Source organism: Rattus rattus, chromosome X, assembly GCF_011064425.1.
Source record: "Rattus rattus isolate New Zealand chromosome X, Rrattus_CSIRO_v1, whole genome shotgun sequence".
In the NCBI taxonomy this organism is placed as follows: domain Eukaryota; kingdom Metazoa; phylum Chordata; class Mammalia; order Rodentia; family Muridae; genus Rattus; species Rattus rattus.
In genome coordinates, this window is record NC_046172.1 from 54,500,728 (window position 1) to 54,509,054 (window position 8,327).

The window sequence follows — 8,327 nt, forward strand, 5'->3', positions numbered from 1 at the left end:
TTGAAATTACAGAACCAGTTCCATGCAGGCACAGAAGGATGACTGCACTTTTATTGGCTCTGTTTTACAGAAAACATGGGTAAAATGAAGTTAAATAACTTGTCCAGCTTCTTCCTATCTTTGCCTTAATACATGTCCTCTTCCTAACTGCTGTTCTCAGTACTAACCATTCCATAAGAATCAGGAGCCTCGTGCCTTCCTGAAAATCCGAGTTTCCTTTTCTGACTTTTCAGCCATTCTCACTCTGCTAATCCCCTACTGGAATAACCATCCATTCCATATAGCACAATCCAAAAACTTCTCCTTCATGTAAGTGTATCTCTCATGTCCTTAAACTCCAAAATGGCCTCTCCCAGATATGGTAGTGCTGGTGACCATGTGCTAAACAGAAGGTCTCTAACTGGGTAAACGGAATTGTTATTGGGCAAGGCCATCTAGTTCCTGATTAATCCAAACAGCCTATATCAGCATAAAGATCTCCACCCTGCTGTCATATAAAATCTGCCTCCTTTTCTACAATTTTGCTTCTCTGAGAGATAGCCTTGGCAGTTTTATGTCCATTAAACCACTATCCATGGAGTGATCCAATTCCGCTTAAATTAACACATGTCTGGGACATGAAGTACACATGGTTAGTGCAGCAGCCGAGAGTGCTGGCATACAAGAGGTATTCAATAAATAAATGTTTATTCATTTATTCTACCTTTCAATCAAAGACAGTGTGGTTAAGTAGTGTGTAGATTTTTTTCTGAGCCAGTTCTTCCTTATTTGAACTTCCTTCCAGAGTATTGTTTTAACTTTTCAATGATATTCAAGAATCATCCAGGTATTCTGCACATAAACTTCCTACAAAGGTAAACTCAAGTGAATTTTTGCATGGGTAAGGTAATAGGAGAATGTATACACGCATACACATATACATGCTCACTAGGTAAGAACATTTATTTCCTAAGCTTCCTTCACAGTCTCTCTCTTTACTCTTGGAAGTCTCAAAGGTATAAGGCCAGCTTTCAACCTCAAGACTGATCACTGTACCTACAGCTCTCCTTTGATCGTTCTTATTTTATAGTTATTCAATGCAAATTTCCAACAAATTTATGAGTCTATATTTAGCATAACAAGCCCCATAATCAAAATTTCATCACACTGAAAACCTCAGAGGTATGTGAAGCTCATTTTTCCCTTACCCTGTGTTTAACTGGGAAGTGGACTACTATTTCCACATTATGGGCTCTTTCCGTTAGTATCTCCTTTGCAACACAAGGTCATCATCTCTCTAATCAAGTGCCCATCCTCCCCTCTCTACAACAGCTCTAACTGTGCTCTTTCCAACCAGGTTCATTCCCTTCTACTCCAACTATTCACTCACCTCCAGATTAATTTTCTTTCCTTCTGGCTGTTCCTTGCCCAGTTGGCCTGGTATTCAAGGTCTGAGTCAATAAGGTTACTCTGCCCAAAGTGGGCAACTCAAACATCCCCTAGAGTGATCTGTGATTTCCCACTTTTGTACTTCAGTGTCAATTTTTTCCCATGACAGAGTGACCCCATCTCTACCTTTACTGAGAAACATCAATGGTATTTTATTATTTGCAAAGAACCTCTCTTTGCATCATATTTAATTCACATAACCACCCATCCAAGAAGTTATTACTGTTTGTTTCCATCTCTATCTTGAAGATGAAGACTCAGAGGTGTCTGGCCCAAAGGTCAGAGACAACAGGTCTTCTGACCCAAATCTCTCATGTTTTCCATTAAGCCATTATCACTGTCCCATATTTCAGTGAACCTCAAATAGCACCAAGAGGTTGGGGATTTAGCTCAGTGGTAGAGCTGGCTTGCCTAGGAAGCACAAGGCCTGGGTTGGGGTCCCAGTTCGGAAAAAAAAAAAAAAAAAGAACCAAATAGCACCAAGAATAGTGCTGAACAGAAAAAGCACTAATGCTCAATCGCTACTGATTTAAATGGAGATGGTTTTATGATTACTAATGCCATGTATGCAAGGCTGGCCCCAAACTCATGGCCATCATTTTGCCTTATCCTTCCTACTGCTGGGATTTACCAGATGTGGCACCATGCCTGGGTTTTTTTTTAAAACTATGGCTAGAGCAATCCATAGTCTGAAAGACAAGCCCACAGAGCTAGAAAAAGAAATGGGAACATGGTGAGTTTCTGACTTCACAGGCTCCTGAGATGGGAGAATTTTCCAGAAGTTACTAACTACTGAATTGTAAAATAAAACCTTGTGTAAGGAACTTGGAATGAGGAGAAAGCAAAGAAGGAAAAAGTAAACAAAACAAAGGAAGCTAATGCCAGGATCTTAAATTCTAAACCTAATATGGGACATGAAGATGATCTGGGTGACTAAACAGGTTTTACTCCTTCCTAAGGTTGGCTGAAGAGGATAACCTTCCGAGAGAGAACGACTCCCTAGGGCCATGTGGGTCATGCAGGAGGAATGAAAGTTGCAGACCATGAGGAAGCCTGGTAAAGTTGACAAGGCGAAGCCCTTGGGACCAAGGAAGGACAGTAAAGATCTGCTTGTTCTCAGCACTAGGGAAATACCCGCCATAGCCAGTCCTGATAGAATTGTAGCCATTAGTCACATAGGGGCAGCACCCCCAAGCCCTTCCACATGAAGATGAGGCATCCCTAACATCTCAGACCAAGCCAAGAGGAAGCACCTGTTCTCAGACCCCAACCCACCCCAAAAACTATATAAGATCCTATCCAGAGAATAAAAGTGTGTGGGAATTGCTCTGTCATCTGAGAGCATCTGTAACAAGAGCTGTAACACTGCCTGGGAAGAGAACACTCTTTTGAAGCTTTCACCTCCAGAAGCTCCCCTGCACTCCCTTCCACTGACAGCCAGGCCCTGGCTCAGCCCAGCTCTGCTCAGCTCAGCGAAGCCAGTGCAGTGTCTTGGAGCAAAAGCAGTTGCTGGGGCAGCAGGGCATCAGAGCAGCAGTGGTGGAGGCACTTACCCATCCCTGTTTGTGTCCTTTCCCATTCCTTTGGACCTACCCACCTGACCAGGCCAGAGATCTCTGTGAATAGTCTCCAATACACAGAACCATCAGAACGGCAAATGGCTTTAGAATTCATGGAATGCAGCCCACGGGTTACCACAGCCACATGAGTGGACCTCAGTATGGCACAGCCCTGAGAACTATGGTGTCCTGAGGACTTTATGCTGTTATGGAGTTCTGCTCTGCTTACTGCCCTCACATCCCTCTTAATCTAAGAGTTCTATTAAACTTTAAGGGGGCTTTTAGTCCCTACTGGACAGTATCTATGGCACTCATAATACTAATGCTTGATCTCCTTCAGGCATTGCTGCTGGAGCAGATTAATAATTCTATCACCACCCTAGAAAAGAATTTAGAGAGGTAATTGTCAACAATGACTACCACCCTTAGAAAACATTTGAAAAAATAAAGTTGTTAGTGAAGCTAGGTTGAGATGTTTTTACTACTGGCTCTGATTTAGAAACTCTTAGGGAACAAACTGAAGTTCCGAAAGGCATACTCTTAGTAGTTAAGCTAGGGACCTAGAACAATAGCAGCACTGGTAAAGTGACTCTCAGTGAGGCTGGACAGGTAATGATTGATTTCTTACACCCATTTTGTACTCATCTTCCTGATATGATTAAGAATTGCTGATGAGTAGATACATATTTTAATAATTTAAGGTAGATATTACTGATTTTTATGAAAAAGTTTAGATTTGGGATTCTTTTCTTTTTTTTTCTTTTCTTTTTTTTCGGAGCTGGGGACCGAACCCAGGGCCTTGCGCTCGCTAGGCAAGTGCTCTACCGCTGAGCTAAATCCCCAACCCTTGGGATTCTTTTAAGATTCTTGCAAGACTACTTTTAAAGATAAATAATAAAATAATTACTTCTTTGTAAATGCAAATTGCTGCCTGCCAGTAAGAGAAACTGGCTGAGAAAACTACCGTGCTTCCTTACACTTTGCTAATCTGTAACAAGTTGCTTAGCTATGAATGTACATGGGTTTTCTAAGAATAATTTGTTTTCTTTACCTGTATTATGTTATTTCTTGTAAAGGTATTTGAAAACAGTTTTTTCATAGTCATTCACCAGAAGGAAACTAAAACATAATCACATTGTAATTGTATACTGCTTAATTTTGCTGGGATATAAAAGCAATGGAAGAAAGAATAAAAATTGTATGGTATGGTGTGGCTGGAACATTGTTTCTCCCATCCATGGACTATGTGTGTTTATGTGAAGCTTGTGTGAACCGGGTCTGGAACATTGTTCCTTCCATCCACCAATTGTGTGTATTTATGTATGTGTGAATACTTGGGCCTGCTTATTGGAGCTTGCTCTAACCATTCTACTATTGGCTATATATATGACTGTTGTAGGTCTGTACACATGTACATGTGTGTGTATGTATGAATATTTATATATATGGAAGTTATTGGACTCTGCCTTTTGTTCATCATTCCTCTCTCTCTCTCTCTCTCTCTCTCTTGCTCTGTGTGTGTGTGTGTGTGTGTGTGTGTGTGTGTGTGTGTGTGTGTGTGTGTGTGTTTTAAATTTCTCTTCCTTCTTTCTCAGCCCCAAGGGTTAAAAAGAGTTCTTAGTTTTCCTGCTAAGGCTAGAGAGGTGAGTGCCAGCCCCAGTAATTAAGCTTTTTCACTCAGAGAAAAGTCTGCTGAGCCCTCTAATCACTGGCTGCCTTGCAGCAACTCCTATAGTATCTGAATCCACCGGGTCCAGCAGCTCTAAGCACTGACCGTAGCTGCCTGCCTCAGTTTACCCACCACATGGATGCACCAAAGACAAAGGCATTGGCATCCTAGTAAAGGAGACCCATCTCTTGTAGAGAAGTGGACCTTTTTTCATAAAAGGGTGTGTGAGATCAAGCTGCTAGAACCCTTAAATTCTCAAAAGAGTAGCTCAATTCAAATGATAAACATTTCTGCTTTCTTAATTGCCTAATATTGAAAGTATAGTATATATCTGCAAAGGCATCAGATGTGAAAAACCTGTACTATCTACCCAGATTCAGTAGAATGGGACCTAAATACAGATACTGTCCTTCAGGGTCCCGGGTTTTCAAGCCTAGCTAGCCTGGGCTTAGCAAACTTTTCCGTAAAAGCTCATGGACTGCACTCCACATTATAAGGACCAACAAGACCCTCAGACTGATATATTGGACACTATGGCCAGCAAGCAGCTTATACAGGAACTACATGAAGCACCATAGGAGACTCCCAGAGCAATGAACAAAAAAAGACAAGTAAAAGTTCAAACTGAGGGCCTTTAGATGAAGAGTAGTAACCCAGGACACCAGAGCCGTGTCTCTTTCTTTTGTCAGTCTTGCAAAAACCCTGAATATTATCAAGAACAAGCATCCCTATAGAAAACAGCTTAATGTATATAGAACCCAGAGATGATTCCTTGCTGATGAAAGGGTAGAGAGCACATGGTAAGCTGCCTAAATCATCTCAGCAGACAAAAGGACAGAGACACAGGCTTTTCTCTCAGATCTAAGCTGGATCTCCCTACCCCACACCCTGACACATGACTTTCCTTCCACTCCCTGAAATTTTTTCTCTAAAATACAAACTTGAAAATATTACCAGGTTGAAAAGTTCAAAGTGGTTTGAACACTAGCGTGTCTATGGAAGCCTTGCATTACATCCCTAGCACCAAAAGACAAAACAAAACACACACACACACACACACACACACACACACACACACACACAAATCAAATGCTTCCTCACACATACATAAATATGCTTCAAGTATATTTCTTTCTCTTATATAATAATTCAGATATGGGGTGTGCATTACTGATGGAAGTAAAACCATATATAGTTTAAAATCATATTTTAAAGGGAAAATAATTTAGAACCTAAATGGAAAATTGACTTTCAGTTTATAGTATGAGTCTTTGGCCCATGCAATCACTTGTTTCTAATAGCTCCCTATAAGCTTAATGAAAATAAAAGAACTCCATGATCTACCTCACTAACACTTTTTTCCTGAGTCAGTGATGCTTTGAAAATTCACAGGATAGCATGGATATAGCTCAGTGGCAGAGTGCTTGCCAGCATGTTCTGGGCTCAAGGGCTCTAATCCCAATCCTGCAAACAAAGGAAAACCTATATACAGAATAAAGTGTGCTCATGCAAAGCAGTGAAAAACCCAGAAAACATTTTTAACTACCCTCCCTCCCATCCTGATCAAACATATAAGCTCTACCTTCTCTCTATAGTGCCTTGTTGGTTTTGAGGGTCAAAGTATCATGTAGTTCAGATGGTCTTGAACTTATATGTATGCCTTAAACTCCTAGTTGTCCAGCCTCTGCCTTTCAAGTTGCTGGGATTAATGTGCTATCACATTCCAACAATGTTAGTTTGTATCAGTGTGAAGAGGCTATGTCCACCTTTGACCTGAGTTTAAAGACAAAGCTTCAGAGGCCAGAGCTGCTGTGAGGTTGAAGGAGCACCTGCTGGTCAACTAGATTTATGTATACTACAGACCTGGTCCCTTTGGCTGGACACAGAGAGGAGAGGAGGGGAACCAGCAGGTGACCCCATCACTCTGCATGTGCATATCCACTGAGGGTCAGAAACCTTCATTCAGCCAGACTCCATTCTCTTGGGGTCTCTAGCTCTCACCAACTGATGAACATGCAAATGAAAATGTAACCCATACATACGTGAGCAGCACAAATCCAGTCTTGAAGCTAACTTTCACTGCAATGTGTTTTTCTGATAGTTGCCCCAAATTAAGCCTACTATCAGCCAGTGACACAGTTGATTTGTGTTAATGAAAATTGGTACCATCAAGAAGGAAAGTGAAGCTCAAAGAAGAGCCATCACAGACACCTATCAAATGGCCGCATGGCAGGCTGCATACTGCTACCTTCTGAGTGGCTCCATTTGAGTCACCACCAGCTACTAGCAGACTGAGCTAAGTAAGACTGTCACAGGTACAGCAAACTATCACGAGGGTCCTTGGAGGCTAGTAAGGCATGAGCATCTGCATAAAAGTATCATCTAAAAGATTGGACTAGTGTGGAAAACTGTGAGTAAGGTCAAAGTTACCATGACTGATAGCCTCTAAGCTTGGTGCAATATAGAGGTGCTTCATTGAGTACTTCTCCTCTGATCCTTTTGAGAAATTCTAAGCCCCTGAGATGCCTCTACCTGAGGAATGTCCTAGCAGCTTGTTTGATTACAGAATCACCTCTTTCCTCAGATTAACCTGTTCAGCTAGCATCTGAGATTCCTGAAATGCTTCTCCATGCTAATGAGGCACTTTGGTACTCAAATCTGAGTCCCCACAGCTGGCCTTTGGTGTGACTCATTCACTATGTACTTACAGGGCTTCTGAATTCCATCCCACCCCCTGGCCCTTTGCCCTCATGGATCATCCAACTATCTCATGAGGTGGAGAACTCACAATACGTGACATGTCCATATCCCCAGCAGCACCTTTCACTAATTTGATGGGTCAAACTCTTTTGCACGTGCTTTCTTCCAAGACCGTGAGTACCAATAACTCTCAACCCGGAGACTTATGAACCAATAGTGCCATTTATTTAACAAATTTATTAAACATCTGTTACATGCCACTCACCAGGCTAGACTCTCTGAATAAATCATAAAGAGTCTTCTTAAGAACAGACTACTGAGAAGTTTGGTAAAGTTACAATACTTGAGAAAAACTCTAAAACTGGGCACTTAGGGGGGAGGAGCCACTCTTATAGCTGCAAGGATAAATTGACAATTATCCAGAGTCCAGATTTGGGGGGTAATGACTCAGGATATCCTCTGGACAGTATTCAGGGAAAAAAGCACTCCAGGAGGACTGAACAGTAAATGCTAATATACTGAAGCATAAGAAATTGGACACTGGAGCTCCCATCCCCATTTGCAAAAAGACCCTTCTTACTTGCGTGCCTTTGCCCCTTTGCCTCTCCCTTTCCTTAAAGCCATGCCTTTCGGAGGATGAACAGGCTGGCTCGATGGTCCTGGCTCATCAGGAGTACTAGGACTAAGATTATCAGATGCACTTGGCAGGCTGGGCACTTCCTGTGGGTTAACCCTACGACGTTTCCTACGTGGCTTACTAGATGACATACATATGAACCTGTTCTTTCTCTTCCTTTTCCTTTGTTGTGCCAGCAAATATGCAGCCCTTTTCTTCTTGGCTTCTTCGGCTGTAATTTCTTGCTCGGGCTCCCCCTTGGCCTCAGAATCAGACTCCCCCTTGGGCTCCCCCATGGCCTCGGATTCCGGCTCCCCCTTGGGCTCAGATTCGGGCTCCCCCATGGCCTGAGATT